The 21,870-nt window shown below is 34.4% G+C and overlaps 1 protein-coding gene across 7 annotated transcripts in view; it reads right to left on the reverse strand.

The window, feature by feature from the left end:
* The window catches only part of LOC114336036 (uncharacterized), a 1,032,611-nt gene that overhangs the window by 871,637 nt on the left and 139,104 nt on the right, over window positions 1-21,870 (reverse strand). Inside the window, exon 1 of one of the 7 annotated variants that reach the window (XM_050642552.1) lies at window positions 19,040-19,223. The exons of the other annotated variants lie outside the window; for them this stretch is intronic. The gene's annotated coding sequence lies outside the window, so the exon portion shown is untranslated. Of the gene's footprint in view, window positions 1-19,039; window positions 19,224-21,870 lie in introns of those variants that run through there. 7 annotated transcript variants of the gene reach the window in all.

The raw sequence follows: 21,870 nt of genomic DNA on the forward strand, positions 1-21,870 counted from the left end.
TTTCAATAATTCTTGAGGCTGTTGCTCGAAGAATTCTTTTACGGAATTTTGTAGTTGTCCGTCCGACTGAAAACGATTACCTTTCAACGCCTTTTTCAGTGACCCAAGATTGTGAAAATTACGAGGCGATAAATCGGCACTATAAGGTGGATACTGTAACATCCTTCATTTCTTTAGTTGTACATTTTATATCACAACTTTAGCGACCTGAGCCGAGCATTGTCATGCAAAAGATCGATACCACATGAGAGCATCCCTGGATATTCTGCTTGATGAAGCTTGTTGTTGTAAGTTTCATTGTACAGGTTTGGATTGATGTACAGGGTGTCCCAATAAGAATGGCTCTTGGCCATATCTCAGGAACCGTTTATAGTACAGCTTTGAGAAAAAAATATTTATAACAAAAGTTGCCTCGGGAAAAGCCTCGAAATTATTTTCATAATTGTAGGTCCACCGCTAGAGGACGTAATTGAATATCAAAAATTAAAAAATCAAAATTTTACAAAATTTACCTAATGAAAGGGCACTGGAAATCCAATCATCGTATTCTTCATAAAATTCTGCGCATATTTGACTTCACAAGTTAAAGTCTACCTCTGCAAATAAGAGGTAGGGGTGAGCGGGAACCTTCTTATGAAAAAGTGGATGTAAATCCGGTTCTGCTAAATCGAATTTTGCATACTTGGTCTTCTTAAAAACAGCTCTTTTTCGTTAATATAAGTGTCTTAATTTCGAAATGGCCTAACAAGTAATATGCAAGCTAGGAGGCGTTATTTAATTATTTTCAGAAATCTACTTTTCTTTGGAAAATATTAAATAGAAGTATGCATTTTTAATCCTGTATTACAGAATTAGACTAAATTAGCAACATAATACCGAAAACCGCATGTCGATACCTTTTTTCTACCTCGAGATATCTTAAGAAATGTGTAAATTTTAAACATAACGGTTACTGTAACTGGTAAACGAGGTTAAGGAAAAGTAGTGTGCTATGGAAAAAACAAATAAACATTTTCCAGATGTACACGTATATAATTAATTAAAACAACAATAAGACAAACAACACTATAAAATATAACAAAGAAATAAAAGCAACTAGTTACTTAGTCTTAGTGACTGCCTATATGTTCAAATTGTTGCCCATCATTTTCGATGCAAGCATTTTCTCTTTCAAGAGTAGATTGAATAGCAACAGATTTAACTGTTTTAGACTTTTATTTATGGGGACGGATTAAAGACCTTGTTTTTGCCGCTATGCCCACTACTCGAGAAAACATGATCTAGAATCTAGAGAATACGAAACGCCATTCAAAACATTGCGAAAGCAGAAATTGAGACTGCTGCTTAATCTACTCTTGAAAGAGTAAATGCTTACATCGAAAATGATAAGCAAGAATTTGAACATTAAGTCGTCACTAAGTAGGTAGTTGCTTTTATTTCTTTGTTATATTTTATAGTGTTATTTGTCTTATTGTTGTTTTATATACGTTTACATCTGGAAAATGTTTCTTTGTTTTTTCCATAACACACTAATTTTCCTTAAGTTCGTTTACCGATGACATTAGTTGTTTAAAATTTACACGTTTCTTAAGATATCTCGAGATAGAAAAAAGGTATAGACATGCGGTTTTCGGTGTTATGTTGCTTATTTGGTCTCATTTTGTAATACAGGATTAAAAATTCATACTTGTATTTAATATTCTCCAAAGAAAACTAGATTTCCGAAAATAATTAAATAACGCCTACTAGCTGGCATATTACTTATTAGGCTATTTCGAAAATAAGACTCTTACATTGACGAAAAAGAGCTGTTTTCAACAAGACAAAGTATGCAAAATTCGATTTAGCTGAACCGGACTTACAGCCATTTTTTCATAAGAAGGTTCCCACTCACCCCTGCCTCTTATCTGCAAAGGTAGACTTAAACTTATGCAATCAAATATGCGCAGAATTTTATGAAGAATACGATGATTGGATTTCCAGTGCCTTTCATTAGGTAAATTTTGTAAAATTTAGAGTTTTTAATTTTTGATATTTAATTACGCCCTCTAGCGGTGGACCTAAAATTATTAACATAATTTCCAGGCTTTTCCCGAGGCAACTTTTGTTATAAATATTTTTTTCTCAAAGCTGTACTATAAACGGTTCCTGAGATATGGCCGAGAGCCATTCTTATTGGGACACCCGGTACACTTTGGGTAGGTACTGTAAACTTTATGAGCAAACAACCTTTATGGTATATAAAAAATATTGATTGACCAAATTTGGACGGATTGTTAACAAAAAACGCCATTTTTAATTCAAACTACTTAAAATCACAGTCAAACACAAATTATAGGAACTGATCGGTGTAATGTTTACAAACATATTTATCTAACATTGCAAAAAGATGATTACGATTGTTTCCCAGGCTAACCTGACTGAAGACTGAAGATGTGTTTCAATTGATCAAACGTACCTATCTACATAAACAAGAAATCCTTGTCATATAGATCCTACATAAACATTATATTAAATAAAGGCATTTTAACACATTCATTCGATTATATTAGTAAGTTTTAATAATATAAATGTAGATAGTATTAATAATTTAAATATTATATTTGGTTTTCAAACAAACACGCTCTAATACCCACCAGCACGTAAATTTACCGGATATAAAATCTATTATTCATCAGGAACAATAATTTACTAATAATACAAAACGTGCTTTTTGCTTTAATTTTATAGTACATACAGACCATAGAGTGATTGGCATAATTTTTCTGAATATTCTGAGGGATGTCTGGTTAGTGCATAAATTGTTTTGTTGATCTAAATAAAACAAACTAAACTATCGATAAATTATTAAGATTTGTTAAAATTTCTTTTTTATCCAGCTATTTTATGAATTAATATCATTTATGCATCATCAGAGTATTTTTAAAGTAAGTATATATTTTAGACTAAAATTTTTAGTAAATTTTCAATATGCCAGTATTTCCTCCCAATAATTTAAACGAGGAAAATCATTTATCATTTTTACAAAACTATCTGTCTCTTTATATTTATATTTATATTACTTGCAAGATCTACTATTTGTGGTCAGGAAGAGTATGTGGCATTTGCAGGATGATACTCCACTCCATTTTAACAACAGGGTTGGGGCATTTTGATTTACACAATATCCAGCAAATTGGATAGGACGGGGGCCCAGTGCATCAATTGAATAATCACCACGAGGTTTAGATCTGAATCCAAAGAATGTGAAAAAGAGATTTGCAGACTACCCCATATTTTTGAATATAATCTAAAACCTTATGTACAAATACGGTGTATATAGTATATATTATTTTCGTATAACTTATGACCATCTTTTTGTGACACCCAGTATACATTAACCCGGTAACTGTCACACTTTAAATTCATTGAAATAAAATTCTAAAAATTCGTGTGGGTCTTTTTTAAGCGACTATGAACGCATGAGTGGGGTTGGTATATGCAATATTTGTATACAAAGTGGAGTTTGAAAATGTTGCCCTCAAGTAACATTGTCCATTAGTGGTATAATGAGAACGTTGCTCCAAAGCAACACTAAGAGTTTGAGGTTAAAATTTTTGCGTTGTGCAAACGAGAGATCACCACTAACAAAAGTAATTTTTTAGGGCTTACAATATGTAAGGAAAACTACAGAAATAAGCAAACTTGAACTTTAATACTTACAAAGTTACAAGAAAAAACAAAGATAAAATTTATGGAAAGTTATGAAAATTAAAACAACAATTTACAGCCGGGGTATTCTTCATAATATTCATAGTCTCATGTCACATTTTTGACACAGAATTGTCGTTTAGACATTCTTGTAAAAGCGGCATCTTCCTTTTGGTCAATGGATAAGCTAGTGCCCTACGTTGTCTTTCCTAGTGCTGTCATGTAGTCGACTTTTCGTAGGAGTTACAATTTTTTCCACCGTCTCGTTCAGTGAAGGCCGCCCTCCTTTTTAATTTTACCTGTTTGGTAAAAAGATTCAGCTATGTCCATTTAAAGAAATTTTAAGGTATTAGTATAATATTTATAAGGTATTTTAATTTTCTTGGGTTGTGGCTCTTCCAAAGCTATTTCTTCCTGCTCAATATCAGATTATTCTATTACCAACTACATATATTTAGTTCTACCTATTTGCATTTCATAATATTCACCTCCCGAATCTGCAACAAAACACTTATCAAAATGCTTACTTTCGATGTCCTCATCATCGGATATACTTTCTGTATCTGATACATCTACCCTGACAGGAACTACGCAGCTCGTTTTCTTTTCATAACACATAAAAGGTGGAATATCCATATTTCTGAAAAGAAAATTGATGTTTTTACTATTACTACTTAGCCTCAACGTTGATTCTAAGCAACATACTTTTTAGGTAAAGTTGTTCCTAAATCTTTTAAAAATAGAAAGTAACTGTATTTGTTAGATAATAAATACACCTTTCCTAAATGTATTCTGAAAATATTACAGCAAAATATATGTTTTTACTTACCGATTTGTTTATATTTAACCATCAACGTCGGCACTACATCACTGCTGTTGAAATCTCACACTCGAAATGATGTTTACTAAGTTAAAATATTTGAATACAGGTGGCGCACATGCCGAAATCATAGACGAACGGTTGTCGCTTACATACCACACCGTCCTACTGTGGTAAAATTCGACGTATATGGAAATTTAACAGTTTGAGAGCTTGAGAGCAACAAGCGCGCTTACAGGGTTAAAAGCTCCGTTTGCTCACTTTTTATTCTGAGGGACCAATATAGTTGATTTTCTTGTTGCCATTTTAACCTAGTTTCTGAGTATGTCAGGATCCATCTGAAAACTAGATATCTCTTATGTTAGCAAGCCCTCTACTTCTGCCTCAGCCATTAGATTTTCATAGTATTCCTACCAGTGGCGGCTCGTACCACTTTAAGAAGGTAGTGCCACAATTCGGGCAGCCGCCAAAATTTTTAGTGGCGAATTCACGATATTGTCAAAAAAGGTATACTTACAACAAAAATTTAAAAAAAATAGGCGCGGATACTTTTACCTTGTGTGTCTTATGTATATTTATCTGAGGTGCTGAGGAAGTGTCCAAAATTTATCAAAACAATTACTTTTAATGGGAAATAAGCCACAATTTTACAAAAAAAAATGATTGTGTCGATTGTGTTGTGATGAGTATCGTTGTCAAAATACAAAATAATACTAATAAACAAAAATGTTGTTGCTTAGTAAAAAATTCTTCTAATAATTTATTTAATCCGCCACAAAAAATCATAGCATGTGATCTGTCTTTAAAAAGACAACCAAATGTAACGGTGGCAGTAAAATTCTCGCGTTAGAGACTCCATAGTAAATCACGAGGGAAAATCAGGAAAAAACCTCGTGATACTATCCCGATATTTTTTTGGTAAAATTGTGGCTTTGTTTCCCATTAAAAGTAATTGATTATAAAAGTGACACAAAAAAATAGCTTCAGAACAACATTTATCAAAACAGTTCCGTAAATTAATTAATAATAAAAAACTCTCAACTTACCACCAGTATTTACTGCTGATAGTACTTAAAGTTTTGTTATTACGATTTAGTCTCTATAGAATTATAAAAATCATACTACCTATTTCATTATTCACACACATGCACAAAGTTGTGTAATATCACTTTAAGTTTACGATGTATGAAGTCCATTCTTCTTTTTTTTGGTTGCAAAGTTTTTAATGACTTTATTATTAAAATTATCAATACCATTTACAAAATGCTTTTCTGCAGAAAGCATACCTAAAGCACTCGTTCTTCTTTCATTGTATTTCTAAGAAATGTTTTAATTCGTTTTAACATCGAAAAACAGCGTTCTGCCTCAGATGTTGATATAGGAATGGTAACTAAAATACGTAAAAGTTTAATAGTTTCTTCAAATGTGCTTTATAAACCTTCCTCATTTAATAAAACCGATAGCGGAACAGCCCCAGAGCATTGATTAAAAACTACCCAGTTTTGTGTAGGTTATTAATCTATGCCCAGAGGTAGTACTTAATTCGTCTCGCTAATACAGTACTTCTAATTCAGTTTTAAACCGAGTTTTGCTTAAAAATTAAAATTGTCTCCATGTTTCATTAAGAAATGATTCGGGGAACTGATGCTTATAAGCAGGAAACTTCTCCGACATAAATAAATTAGAAGCAACTAAGCAACTAAATGTCCGGAGAAAGAAGACCTTTGAAAGATCTGGAACTTTGAATATGAACCTTGGACCTTTAAGTCGTTTTCTAATTCGGCGCTAAAATTGACCAGTCCATATGCCTCTATTTTCTGAATTTGATTTCGTCGTGACCTCTTAAGCTAACTCAAAAGCTCCACAAAGAAACGTTATAAAATTTATAGTTTTTTTTCTAACGAAAAACCACCAAAAAAGTTTTTTTTAAGATACTAATCTGATTCATTGTCAATTAATAAATTACACTTAAGAAATAATCGAAATAATATTTATACTACACCCGCGATCATAGTGCACTAAAAGTTTAATTATAAATACAAAAACTTTTTAACAGAAAATAGACATATCTAATAAAAGCGACAAGCCAGCATGTAAAGAAACTCAAAATAAATAGATACCCTCGTGCCCGGCACAAAGATTCTCATTTTAAGGTATACTAATAGTCCAATATAGCTCTTTCTCTGTCACTTACATATAATGCTCGTAAAATCTTTCTCTTTTCAGGCGTGCCAGTACCGATTTTGGCACAATATTCTCCTGTCGAATAATCTCCGCTGTAAAGTGGCAGCGATTGTACTACGATACACAGTTGCCAGATTTGATATACTTTATGAAGATAAAAAGAAATACACACAAAAATTAACAGGCATTAAAAGGTTTTGAAGATAAAAAAATATGTTTCTGCATAGTTAGCAAGGTAGTGCCATGGATCTATGGCACTACCTAACGGGCCGCTACTGATTCCTAACTCCTTTTTAATACATCTTGTTTGACAGTGAGTAGTAATTCGTTATCTTTAATGGCGTTATAATTTGGAGAAATAGAGCATGTTATCCACTTTTTGATACTAAATGTTTGATGGATTTTCCTTTATTGTAGACAAAAAATAATATAAACAATGAATACAGTTGTAGAGTTTTTATGTCATTTGCAAAAAGAATGGCTCTGTTACCCGGATCGCCTAACTTCAGAAGCGACGTCGATACTACAAGAACAAATAAAAACCAATTAACATGCGCTACAGCAACACAAACAAAAAACAACTAAATAACAAGCTAATCCACAACACAAAACTAATTTAAAGTTCTAAAAAACTCACAGTAGAATAGCGAAAGGTATAGGGATGATGTAGGGGAACAAGGGGCTTGTTGTAACAGGGGTAAGTAGTAACACGGCTTTTTCATAGGTTATTTAACCGTTTTTAACTAATTTAGCTGACTCAATCTTATTCTCTTATCGCCCTGCAAATGACACTGTCTACCCAGTCATCCTCCGATAGTTGCAAATAGTAGTTCTGTGCACGTGCTTCATTTGGATGAGGTAATTTAAAATTTGACTCTCGTAAAATTTTGGTTATCGCTATTGTTTTAAACGGAAATGAAACTTTCGGTATTCATTTCTTTTCTAAATTTAGTTATATTTTGATGTTGCTTAACGATTTTACGATTAGCAAGATATGTTTACAGTTATTTTAATAAATATACAAAAGTGTGCTACGGGGCATGTTGTAACAAAACGTTGGGGCTTGTTGTAACATGTTACAAATTGCGCTGAATCTTACTAAATTTATGATCTACAATATAAAAACGTATTATTTAGTTTAGTAATAGTCCAGAATGAGACAACATAAAAGAAAATCAGAAAGGGCAACTCAAGGCAACTTAGGAGGTCTAAGTATCTGAAGGGCTCACAAGTGGACCCTGCCCCGATATACCATAACCAAGGGCAACTCAAAGCCAGAAAGTGAAGTCTATCAGTTAGGTTCAGCGGAAATTTTAGATAAATAATCAATGTAGCATAAAGCAAGCAAGTAAAACAGCACGGACTGTGTCATGTATCTTGATACCGATATAGAAAAAAAGAAAAACATTAAGAGTCTACAAGTGGGCTGTACTAAACCAGGGATAATTTTTACAGCCGAAGAAGAAAGTAAAATGGCTTCGTATATTCTGAAGTGCACCGAAATATATTTTGGACTAATTCCCATGAAGATGCGAAAACTGCCTTACCAATGTGCTGTGAAACTCAGTGCTAAGCAATTTCTTTCTTCTTGGTATCAAAATTATACCGTTAGTCCAGATTGGGTCCAAAATTTTATGCGTAGAAATCTACATTTATATTTAAGAACACCGGAAGCCACGTTATTAAGTCGAGCAACATCTTTTAACAGGACCAACGTTGGTATTTTCTTCGAAATATTCCAAAAAATTCGAATTTTCGTAATGTTATAACTTGCCCCAATAGATGTTACAACTAGCCCCAAGCGCGGGGTAAGTTATAACAATGCACTTTTTTTGGTAAAATGCTAGTTGATTAAAAAATACCAGTCTTTTTAATTTTCTTCAGTTTAATTTTATTCAGAAAGAGTTAAACTAGCGTTGAGTGTTTAATTAGTGATAATTGGGAAAATAGCTGTCAAGATATATTTGATTTTATGAAAATTGTTTCAACTAGCCCCTTGCTCCCCTACTCGTGATTTTAATTCCGACATGTCTTAGTACACCTACGCTTGAATAAACCAACGATATTTGAAAACTTTCATTTACAAGCAACATTTAATCCACTTACATAACAAAATATTAAATTTTCTATGTAGTTTGGCTTAGCACTAACAAACTCAATTCAGTTTAACGAAATGGAGTGGAATTCTGCTCGTTGCGAATACATAATCTAGACATCCGGAGGGAACGAAATATTGTTAGATATCTCGTTAGAGAAATTGTATTCTCAGAAAAATGTCTGGTGTTTTCTATAAATTTTTCTACACTGAAAAGATAAGCAACATGGAAATAGGTTCTACCAGTAGTTTTAGCCTTGAAGTATTAATACAGTCTTCTTTTGAATACGTTTTCGTTCTAATGAAAGGAATTCCACGTAAGCTACAAGCATTGAAGAGATGAATAACTAATTCCTAAGGCATTTACTTTACGTAAGTTTCAAATACGGGACGGTCTTATACTTTTTTTAGTTCGGTACTTAAATTTATGGAAATATTATTGAGGAATCTGGTTCGTGAAAACTTTATTTCATCATAGTTATATAACTTTTCTCTAAATTTGATATCTAAATTTCAAATTTGATTCGCAGTTGCGTATTTTTATTCTTACTTTAAATTTATTAAAATAGAATGATCCAATTTTGTGAAAAAGTCCAATATATCTGTTATTACACGAGAAATTCAAAATTATACAAAATTAGTATTATACAAAAATAATGGGTAGTAGCTGCATAACAATAAAAATGCTGATCTGCTTAAACTATTTCGATATCCTCTGTTGTATCAATAATTTACACCTAATTCTGTGCTCGTATTATATACACATAAATGATTGCGAAAGCACGCACAGTAGGGTGGAACGCTCTTATATGGAGAAAAATGAAATAACAATTTTTACAAACGCGGGGTGCGGAATCGACGCTACTGTGGGAAATGATTGGAAAAGTTAATTGTCATTTTTTTTATATTATGACTCTAACATCTGCCCCAACGTGATTCAAATTTTGAAATTTGAAAAAAATTGTTTTTGCATTTTTACCTACGCGGGTATCAATTCGCTTCTAGGATATGAATCGAAAACTACAATAACACTTATTTCTATTTTTATCAGAATAACTGCCCCGGCGCTAATTAAATTGATCTATTTTGAATTTCGCGCCGACCCCCCGACCTAACGCTTCAACTATGGCTGCAACCAAAGAGTTATAACCTGTCACAGGAGTTGACCTTCACTCTCCCACTCAATTTCAATTATAAGTAAGTAGAACACAAAACAATATTTGCTAGATTTATTATAGTTTTCCACGATAAGTATATAAAATTATTGAAACCTTATGAAGGCAGGAAGGACGAAGATGGTTACAAAGAGAAGCTATTAAAGTTTGGTGAGGATAGCAAGAAATGGTTTGATATTGCAACTTGCAAATGTTTAGAGTTCAGAGATTGCAACTGTCCTAGAAACCGAAAGATTCCAATACCAGAACGAAATTTCTTAGTCGACCAACGAACTGATCATAAAATAATGAAATAGTTTAGATCGTAAAGCGACCAAAAAAATTGAGATGGATTTACATAGAATACACCAACAAGAGCAACGTGAAGAACAAATAGTCTTACAAATAGGGATGGAATCGATGCCTAGTACTTCTAGATTACCTACAACTTCAAAGATACGACCGAATGTTCAACAGCCAGATACATTAAACAAAAGCGGTGAAATTGAGGACTTCCAATCGCAATGGATTATTTCCACTTCTTCACTCACAATGACTGATGTCACATTTGCGGTTGTTGCCAGAACATTAGATAGTTATGGGGTTTCAGATCATGCTGGAGTAGCAGTCATTTCTGCAGCTTTCCACGACATTGGTCTCATTACTGAAAACGATTCATTACGGGTTATAGACAGAAATAGAGTTCTAGGAGCTCGTTCTAAAGCTACGACTACTTTGTAACTCTATTCTGACATTTCTTTCCTCGAACTCTATCGATGTAAATCAAATATGGCTGTTGGTTGCGATGGGACTGTCGTTAACCAAGGAAACAAAAGTGGCGTTATTCGTTTATTGGAAATCAAGTTTCCACCTCCACTCCAATGGTTCATATGCCAACTACACGCCAATGAACTGACATTTCGTCAACTTTTTCAACATATAGATGGCACTAGAAGTGGACCAAAAGGTCTCACAGGTCCCATTGGCAAGGCAGTTACTAAGTGAAGTATTACTCATTGTTCCGTTTGATGCAATTAAATGTACGTTGCCCGATATTACCAAATCAACACAGGAATTAAGCATCGATTAACTATATCTACTACAAATATGTCAGTATATCAATAGTGGACATTGTGATGAAAATTTTGTGAAAAAAAATCCTGGTAAACTAGTTCACCCTAGATGGTTGACAGTGGTTAATCGGATATTGAGATTATATGTCTCATGCCAAACTCCGTCAGAAAACCTAATTATACTAAGCACATTTATTTTAACGGTCTATGCTCCTATGTGGTTCAGGATCAAGACTAGGCCAAATTGTATTTTTGGTGCCAAACATTTATATGATACGATAAAACTGTCGCGCTATTTGCCAAACCACTTGAAAAATGTTATTATCCCAGTCATACAGAGAAATGCATTCTTTGGACATTCAGAGAATCTACTACTAGGAATGTTAGCCGACAACAGACAGTACGTCAGAGAAGTTGCACTCCGCAGAATATTGAAGATCAGAGAGACATCATACATAGGAACCTTACATATTTCTTAAGTACCTACTTTAAATATGGATGCTGATGATTACATCGATATGATAGATTGGAAAACCAACACAGAACCTCCACTTACGAAGAATTTAAGTACCGAAAGGATATCTCAGGCCATCACGGAAAAATTTCGTGTCACACACAATCCTCTGAAAGGTGTGTCAAATTAGTTAAAGAAGCAAGTGCTGCCCTCTGTGGGTCACGGAGGAGAGACGGATTCATTAAGAATAAGCTCAAATCATGTCTTTTGATGCCTAAATTTGATACTAAGAAAGACTGTCCTTCACAATGAGTTTTTATGTTATTCTTTAATTTGTAAGCATATTTTTTTTACTTTATATTGACTGTTTTCTTTTTCTTTTTTCTTCATAGTCCTTATAGCTTAAATAAATTAATAAAACATTATCGTTGACTCTAGTTGACTCTATCGATTTTTTTTTAGAATTTTTTTTTTACAAAATTCCAAAATTTCAATCACCATGGGGCACTTTTCAGACTGAAAATACGAAAAAATGTCATCTAAGTTTTTCATTCGAAAATGAAAGGCGCATCAATCCCACACCCCGAAATTCGAAAAAATAAATTTGCGCTCCACCCTAACGCACAGTCACGGTTAGGTACTTTTTAATAAGGTTATGAACATTTTATTCAGAATTAGGCATAAACTATATTTTATATTAGTTGTATAAGGGTTGTTAGGACTTTACCACATCTCCCTTTTTTTAAAGAAAAATTTTATCTGGAGATTACCTCTTTTCTTCCCCTTTATAAAATAAAACATCCTATTATACCCTTGTGTTTACATTTTTCCTATCCCAAATCGCTATTTTCCTACAACTAATATACGTTTATGTTTATTTATTAATTATTCTGCTTAAATGCTATCACGTTTTATATATTTTAGTATCTGTTTTCAATTTCACTATTTCGCTTCTCTGTGTCTATTTACTTAGCCACTCTAATATTAACACTTATTGTAGGATACTGTCTATTCTTTTGTTTCCTTTATTTATTTATTGTACTTTGTTTTCAGCGAAAATTTAACCCATACTCTTCCATTAAAAACTCTCTTTTTTCTTTCTTGTCTGGTACTACAGAATTACATGTTTCTTCATTATTTTTATTAGACTTTAGTACTATCTTCTACAATGCAACTAATTCATATTTACATATATATTCATTATCTTTTATTCATATTTCATAATATAATGTCATTCATATATCATTTATATATCATATTCGCTTCGTTTCTCTATGTCCCATACCTAAGTTTGAGCTTCATCAAAGTGGTTTAATTCGGTGGTTAGTCTTTCAGCAAAGCTAAATTCTTAAATTCTGCTTTTGCTCTATATGCACAATGCACAATCTGTAGCGTAACATGGTTAACTCAAAAAACAAAATGGATAATTTATGCGCTTCAAATTCTTCTATATTCTATACATTTCACAACCTTAAAATCCTGTTTTGTTTCAGATGCTTATCCTTAAATTAGACGCGGTAGCCTTCAAGACACGGAGTAGATCTTTTATAAGCTTCCAAGCTTCTCTGTTATTTAATACCTTTTTTTTATAGGCTTTAGGATTAGACCATGCGGCCAGAAACAAAGTAAGTAGTACATACATAAACATAATATATCTTATCTAAACTATCTAATTAGTAATCTAAGTTAAGGTTATCAAGTCTGACCGTCCTTTTTGGTAAGAATAGATATTATAAACATTTTTTTTTCAAAGTGAATTTTTGTTAAATTAATCTTAATAAACATTTTCGGATAAGGACAAGGGTCACACTTTTCTCATCCATGGGTTTTTCTTAGCATTTTTTTATTATTGATTACCTACATACCCACCCCACACGGTAAGGCAGGCATGTAGGCAAGCAAAAGGAAAGACATTTAAGGTTACAAGCCTAATCTAGTCATTCTATAACTTAATTTTACAGTCATATAGGAAAAACAAAATAAAATCAAAAATATGTTTATCACTCAGTGTCAAAAAATACATACCATATTAGGGACCGTAAACGTTTAAACTTCTTAAATTTTTTGTAAGAATGTCCGACTGATGTGTGTACTTCGCACAATTAAAATATATGATATATATCATATATAAACAAAAAATGCTGTATAATGCCAAAAACAATAAATGCTGTATAAAAGGTATATTTAAAAAAACCCTCAAAAGGGCCACATCAATTCACATAACTAGTTTTCGACTAGTTTACCAGTCATCATCAGTGCTTACGTGCAATGTACATGTTAGCCACCAAAATGCTATTTTACAAAAATATGTGGGTCAAAGCCCATTTCAAGTAGTCCGTTAAGGAAACATAAGTATAAAAAGCTACCTTAAGCCTTGATGTTTAAAATATAATTTAATTTGCCCTAGGTAACATCTGAAATTTGGGTGTGACTTGTTCACATGTTGGAAGTTTGACGGCAAGTGAAATTAAAATGGTTAGGAACCTCGGAACGATCCTAACCATTTTAATTTAATACCTTCATACTGTGAAAAAAACAGTGGGTTTTTGGTCATCTAAAGTTCTTATAATTCACTAGAACGCTGAATCATTTCTAATCCCATCTTAATCTTAGCTGAATTTGAGTTTTGTACATGAACCTCGATAGTATCATCACAACAGCCAAAAAAGCTGACGATATATTGAGAATATCGGAACAATATCTTATTCCATCTACCTTACAGATTTTAAAATATTTTCATGATTCAACAGATTATTTTGTTTATGGATCTATCCAGGCCCGGCCCCAGGGGTGGGCGAAATGGGCAGCCGCCCAGGGCGGAAAATTTAGGGCGGGAAATTTTAGAGGACAGCCAATTTTTGAAATTGACGAAATAATAAATTGTGTTTTAATGTGATAAAAAATTAATATTATGAACAAGAGCGGCAAAATGCAACTGTAAAAAACGAGAATTAAATAAGTGAAACAATAACAATTTCAAGTTTCATTCGACGGGAAACAACCGACAACACCGCCTTCTTCTTCATCGCATAATAATAGTGAGATCAGAACTAAATTAAATTCACTTAAAATTAAATTTACTGAAAATAGATATAACAATTGGAAACATATGGCTGAAGCTTTGTCCAGCCACGCTAATTCTCCAGCTCATCCACAGTCACAGCGACAGTGGTAGAACTAGCAATTAGATTAGAATCGGGCAAAACCATAGACGAAGAAACACAAAAAGTTCTAAATTCAGAATGTCGTCTTTGGAAAAATGTAATAGAATGACTTACACATCAATAATAGAGTACTTAGTACTATAGTGTCTTCCATTGAGGGGCAATTCTGATACATTTTCATCAAAACAATGGTAATATTTTAAAGCTTATTGAGCTCTTTGGAAAATTTGATTCTATTTTACAAGAGTACATTAATACAACAACGAATGTTAGTAACAAGCAGCATCACTACTTGGGAAAACGTATTCAAAACGAAACTATTCAGCTCCTGCATGATCAAATCAAAAATAAAATTTTAAACTTTTTGAAATCAGCAAAGTATTATAGCATAATTTTATATTGTACACCTGGTATTTCTGGGGTGGAACAGATGACTATTGTTGTACGTTTTGTCGATTTAGGTTTCTGTTCACAAAGAGTTGAAATTGCAGAACATTTTCTTGGATTTGTGGCTGTACTGGAAACCACTGGCTTGGGACTTACAGAAGTTATTTTGCAAGAACTGAATGAACTGAAAATAGCTTTGTAAGATATTAAAGGAAAAGGATATGACAATGGGGCAAATATGAAAGTGAAGAACTTTTTGTCCCATGTTCTAACCATTCACAAAAAGCCGCACAGTTTGCAGTTTCTTTCTTTTCCTTAGTGACAAAAATTTACAACTTATACTCAGCATCTATTCATCGTTGGGCTATACTGAAATTATATTTCTAGCATAGCATTGAAACCTTTGTCCGCAACTTGATGAGAACTAGATGAGAATTTATGCAATTACTCCGATCAGATACCAAACTGAAGAAATCTACGATGCTCTCGTAGAAATCACTGTCAATAAAAACAACGATAAAATGGTTGCTCATGAGGCAAGCTGTTTGGCAAATCAAATCCGTGATTTTACTTTCCTTTGCTTTTTGGTAATATGGCATGTGTGTGTGTGTGTGTGTGTGTGTGTGTGTGTGTGTGTGTGTGTGTGTGTGTGTGTGTGTGTGTGTGTGTGTGTGTGTGTGTGTGTGTGTGTGTGTGTGTGTGTGTGTGTGTGTGTGTGTGTGTGTGTGTGTGTGTGTGTGTGTGTGTGTGTGTGTGTGTGTGTGTGTGTGTGTGTGTGTGTGTGTGTGTGTGTGTGTGTGTGTGTGTGTGTGTGTGTGTGTGTGTGTGTGTGTGTGTGTGTGTGTGTGTGTGTGTGTGTGTGTGTGTGTGTGTGTGTGTGTGTGTGTGTGTGTGTGTGTGTGTGTGTGTGTGTGTGTGTGTGTGTGTGTGTGTGTGTGTGTGTGTGTGTGTGTGTGTGTGTGTGTGTGTGTGTGTGTGTGTGTGTGTGTGTGTGTGTGTGTGTGTGTGTGTGTGTGTGTGTGTGTGTGTGTGTGTGTGTGTGTGTGTGTGTGTGTGTGTGTGTGTGTGTGTGTGTGTGTGTGTGTGTGTGTGTGTGTGTGTGTGTGTGTGTGTGTGTGTGTGTGTGTGTGTGTGTGTGTGTGTGTGTGTGTGTGTGTGTGTGTGTGTGTGTGTGTGTGTGTGTGTGTGTGTGTGTGTGTGTGTGTGTGTGTGTGTGTGTGTGTGTGTGTGTGTGTGTGTGTGTGTGTGTGTGTGTGTGTGTGTGTGTGTGTGTGTGTGTGTGTGTGTGTGTGTGTGTGTGTGTGTGTGTGTGTGTGTGTGTGTGTGTGTGTGTGTGTGTGTGTGTGTGTGTGTGTGTGTGTGTGTGTGTGTGTGTGTGTGTGTGTGTGTGTGTGTGTGTGTGTGTGTGTGTGTGTGTGTGTGTGTGTGTGTGTGTGTGTGTGTGTGTGTGTGTGTGTGTGTGTGTGTGTGTGTGTGTGTGTGTGTGTGTGTGTGTGTGTGTGTGTGTGTGTGTGTGTGTGTGTGTGTGTGTGTGTGTGTGTGTGTGTGTGTGTGTGTGTGTGTGTGTGTGTGTGTGTGTGTGTGTGTGTGTGTGTGTGTGTGTGTGTGTGTGTGTGTGTGTGTGTGTGTGTGTGTGTGTGTGTGTGTGTGTGTGTGTGTGTGTGTGTGTGTGTGTGTGTGTGTGTGTGTGTGTGTGTGTGTGTGTGTGTGTGTGTGTGTGTGTGTGTGTGTGTGTGTGTGTGTGTGTGTGTGTGTGTGTGTGTGTGTGTGTGTGTGTGTGTGTGTGTGTGTGTGTGTGTGTGTGTGTGTGTGTGTGTGTGTGTGTGTGTGTGTGTGTGTGTGTGTGTGTGTGTGTGTGTGTGTGTGTGTGTGTGTGTGTGTGTGTGTGTGTGTGTGTGTGTGTGTGTGTGTGTGTGTGTGTGTGTGTGTGTGTGTGTGTGTGTGTGTGTGTGTGTGTGTGTGTGTGTGTGTGTGTGTGGTGTGTGTGTGTGTGTGTGTGTGTGTGTGTGTGTGTGTGTGTGTGTGTGTGTGTGTGTGTGTGTGTGTGTGTGTGTGTGTGTGTGTGTGTGTGTGTGTGTGTGTGTGTGTGTGTGTGTGTGTGTGTGTGTGTGTTTTGTGTGTGTGTGTGTGTGTGTGTGTGTGTGTGTGTGTGTGTGCGTGTGTGTGTGTGTGTGTGAAAAAATGGCTTGGATGCGAGTCCGTTAGCCACAGATTTTTACCTCAATTTATTAGTTTTGTTATATTTATACGTATTTCACTTAAATGATGATATTTGTTTCTTTCAAGTAGTTTATGAGTAATTTAAATATTTCCATTTTATGACAACTTAGTAGATATTCTATACTAATTGGAGAATGAACTTGTGTTTGTCGTAAATTGTAATATAATTGATTTATATATCTCTCGTTAATTTTGCATTCCAAAAAAATATGGTTTAAATCTCTAATCGAAACATTATCACAAAAACAGACTGATGAATTAATTATTCCTAATTTGTGCAGATGTGCCTCATATTTCCCGTGTCGAGTTTTTAATCTGACGGTAGTAGAAATATCTTGCTTTGGCAGGTTATATTTAAATATGTATTCAGGTGGCGGAGGAAGTTCTTGATGTAAAGAAAAATATAAATTTTTTGACATGCTTGTAATATTTTTCCATTCTTTTTTCCATATTTTATTTATTCTAACTTTGACGTCATTTATTGCATCTCTCGATAAGATGTGAGTTAGTATCTCACCTTTTTTTATTGCATCTTTGGCCAACTCATCCACTTTCTCATTACCCAGTATACCGGCATGCCCTTTTGCCCATATAAATACTACTTCCACTTTAGACAAATTATTTTTTATATTACATAAAATTTTTGATTTGTATGAACTAAAATCAGTATTTTCAATTGCATATATTGCAGATCTGGGGTCTGTTATTATCACAGCTTTTTCAGTATTATTCTCTTTGATCCATTCTAGAGCTTTTTCGATGGCTATAATATGGCATGACATTTTACTTCACATCACCGTAGTGAGCAAATCACTGCAGAGTATTGATATGGGAATATATCAAGCTGTCAGTTTATTAGAAAAAACGGAAATCCATGTTAAGTCTCTCAGAAGTGATTTAAAAATCCAGGGCTATTTGACAGAGGCAAAAGTTAAGCATGATTTATCAGATAAATGTTTTATGCTATGTGATGCTTTAACTTTTGATGAGTCAAAAGTTCTAAATTATGCTGATCTAAAAGATGAACTGAAAGTACTTTCCACGATTATGAAGCCCAAGAGTACATCTCTAGAGACCCTGAAAATGATTAGAGGGTATAATATTGATTTCGTACCAACCGTTAGTGTTGCTTTGAGGATTTTATTAACCCTACAAGTGACAGTGGCCTCTGGAGAGAAAAGATTTTCAAAGCTAAAACTAATAAAAAATTACTTTTGATCAACTATGTCCCAGGAACGTTTGAGTGCTCTAAGGCTCTAGCGACAATCTCTATTAAACACGAAATAGCTAAGTCCCTGGATCATGGGGAATTATTAAAAGACTTTTCCCGTGCCAAGATAAGAAGAGTGTTACTTAATTAAAAAAAGGTGTGTAATTATGGATAAAGATAATGAGTTTTTGGATATTAAAACATGTTAATATACGGTAATGTAGTAAAATCTCATGAAAATATTGCAAATATATGTCTTTTTAAGCGTGTATCATTCAAATAATGTAGAAAATGGCATATTAAATAATTTAGCACCAAGCATACATCAATAAAAATACAATCTTGGTGACCGCTGAAGGATGGTGGTGAGTCATGTGTCTAACAAGGTGGGGGGGGGGGGGGGCGGCGTTCGCCGATCTTGCCCAGGGCGGCAAAATCCCTAGGGCCGGGCCTGGATCTATCACCGCATCTTTCCAGAATTGCCAATGCAAATTCCCCTAAATAATGTTACGTAGTTATAATAATTTCATTCCATATTTTGTAATTTTAATAATGAATGCTATTAAGAAGCTATCAAAATTTTTTTACCTTTTTACCTGTACGGGCCATAAACTACACACTATGCACGCACGGGCATAAAGTTTAATAAATATAGTTAGTAACTAAACAATAAAAAAAAATAATAAACTAGTATGACATAAAATATTTTATAGCGCTTTAATGCGAGAATTTACTTAAAAACCGACTTGCTACAGACGGATTTAGAAATATATTGTAGCGGTATTATTAGCACTACAAAAGGATGTTATTTACGCAAATATATACGCTATTTATTTAATCCAATTATGAAATGATACCTTTCTAAAGCTTCCAAGACATGTTATAATGGCGCTTCTGATTACGCAAAGGATCAAAGATAGCTTTATATAACGCTTAGATTTTTTTTTCATATTGCCCTTTAAATATGTTCGAAGGTTGAGTAACTAATCCCTTTAATCCTTCACGTCCAATTGAATAAAAAGCCAGGCATAAAATGGTTGGTTCTATTTTTATTTTAATAAAAAACTGACTTCATCAACTCGATTCAAAGCTATTATTAGACAATATTTTGAATATGTTATATAATAAAATATTTTTTATTATTATGGAAAATAAAGGCTATTTGTCGCTCATATATACATTCATCAAAAAACTACAAAAAATAAAGATTATTTTCTATTAATATAAATTAGTTGCAAAATGGAGGCAAATTGCCCAAGATAGGGAGGCATGGAAGAAGGATGAGGAGGCCTATATCCAAGGATGGATGTTTATGGCTGATTAGATAGATACACTTATATGTATAATATAATATAGGTTCACAACGTTCTTCGACGTCTTCCGATTTCCAACCTCCATCTCATTCTGTCATTCCATAGATCGTCCTCGAGTCTTCTGTCATTGATTTCTCTATCAACTACTTCTCTTGAACTTCTTCTAGGCCTTCCTGGTCTGCTCCTTCCTCTTGGTTGCCATTCGAGGATCGGTCTTGGTATTCTATTCTCCGGCATTCTCCTTACGTGTCCGTACTAGCTGAGTTGTTTCGTCCTAAAGTCGTCAACAATAGTATGTGTAACTCCCATGATTTCTCAGACTCAAGTTTGTTATTCTGTCGCGTTTAGATATTCCCGCCGAACAGCGCCAGAAGTCCATTTCTGTTGCTCTAAGCAGTTTCTCTGTTCTGTCTTTTAGGGGCCAAATTTCGCATCCATATGTTGTGATGCTTTTTATTATAGGGTTATATATTCTTTTTTATTTTCCTTAGAGATGTTTTTATCCCACAGTACGCTGTTCAGTAAGGATTTGCCTTTCCTTCCCTGTATATTTCATTCCTTATTAACTGCATCTAATTTTCCATCTTGAGTGATCTTTACTCCTAGGTATTTGTAGTCTTCACATAATTATATTTCTTGATTTTCCTCTACTCGGAGGTTATGTTGGTGTCCTCCGATACTCATGTATTCAGTTTTTTTCATATTCACTTCTAAACCCCACTTTGTAAACTCTTCTAATAGTTTTCGCATCATGCAACTAAGATCTTCAGAGTCCTGTGCGATGATCACCTGGTCATCGCGTGTACAAAGTTGAGTCCGTTAGTGGTATGCCCGTACTCGTACACTTTTTCTTCCATTTGTTGAGTGCTGTTTCGAGGTATATTTTGAATAGTGTTGGTGAGATACAGCTTCCTTGCCTTAGTCCTTTAGTTTCTGTGAATCCAGGTGTTATGAGATTTCCCGTTTTAATTCTTGTTTGTTGGTAGTACAACGTTTTTACGGCTTCAATCAATACTATATTTACATTTTTTGTTTTCCCTAGTGCCTCCCATAATTTAAGCAGTGGGACACTATCATATGCTTTTCTAAGGTCTACAAACCTCAGATGGACTTCTTGGCCACGAGCAACTTTCTTTTCAATTATCTGAATAATGGAGAAAACATTATCTACTGTAGATCGACCTTCGCGAAAAACAGCCTATTATTCGGCTTCTATATCTTGGTATTCTTGTTATATTCGATTTTTAATAAGTTTCCCATATATTCTGCTGATAATACTAGTGACTGCAATTCCTCTATATAGTTTTCAGGTTTTGATTTATCTCCCTTTTTGTGGATAGTGCTCAGATGTGACTCTTTCCATTTTTCAGGTATTTCATGGTTATTTAAGCATTCCTGGAAAAGCGGTCTTAGCCGCTTAATTAGAACTTTACGTCCATATTTGATGAGTTCCGGAGCTATATTTCCTGGGCTAGGCGATTTGCCATTCTTCAACTGTTTGCATATGGTTTCGACTTTTCTCTCATTACTCTGATTGGTGATCCTATTAACCTGACGCCTTCTATACCGTTGGATTGTATCTGTTTGAAGGGCTCTCTTGTCTCTGTTAGTAAATCTTCAAAGTACCCTCCCACTTTTGTGGTGATATGGACTGGATAATGTCTTTCTTTCTGTCGTTTCTTAAATTTTTTAATAGTTTCCAACTTACTAAACTTTGGCTTCCACATATGTATGTATTTAGCATGGTACACTATTTTGTCCAGGATTCGTTTTCCTTTTGACATATTTTTCTTCTGACCCTCGCTTGCATTCTTTTATAATGGATTCTGTCTTCCACGTTTTTTGTGTTCAGATCTTTTTGATACAATTCTCTTTTCTGTGTTATTTCCTGCAAGATATCTTGATCCCACCAATAATCCCTTGATTAGAGAGATAGATAGATAAATTAGTTCTGTTACACATACTATTATATTATATTTGAGGAGAATATTAAAATACATTGAAAACTAACCGAATATTTGTGGACTTGTAGTCAGTTGGTAGAAATATACCAGCATTTCTTCATAAGCCACCAAGATGACTTTTTCGACTGCCTTAAGCTTTACC

The sequence above is a fragment of the Diabrotica virgifera genome, chromosome 2 (genome assembly GCF_917563875.1).
Source record: "Diabrotica virgifera virgifera chromosome 2, PGI_DIABVI_V3a".
NCBI lineage: Eukaryota > Metazoa > Arthropoda > Insecta > Coleoptera > Chrysomelidae > Diabrotica > Diabrotica virgifera.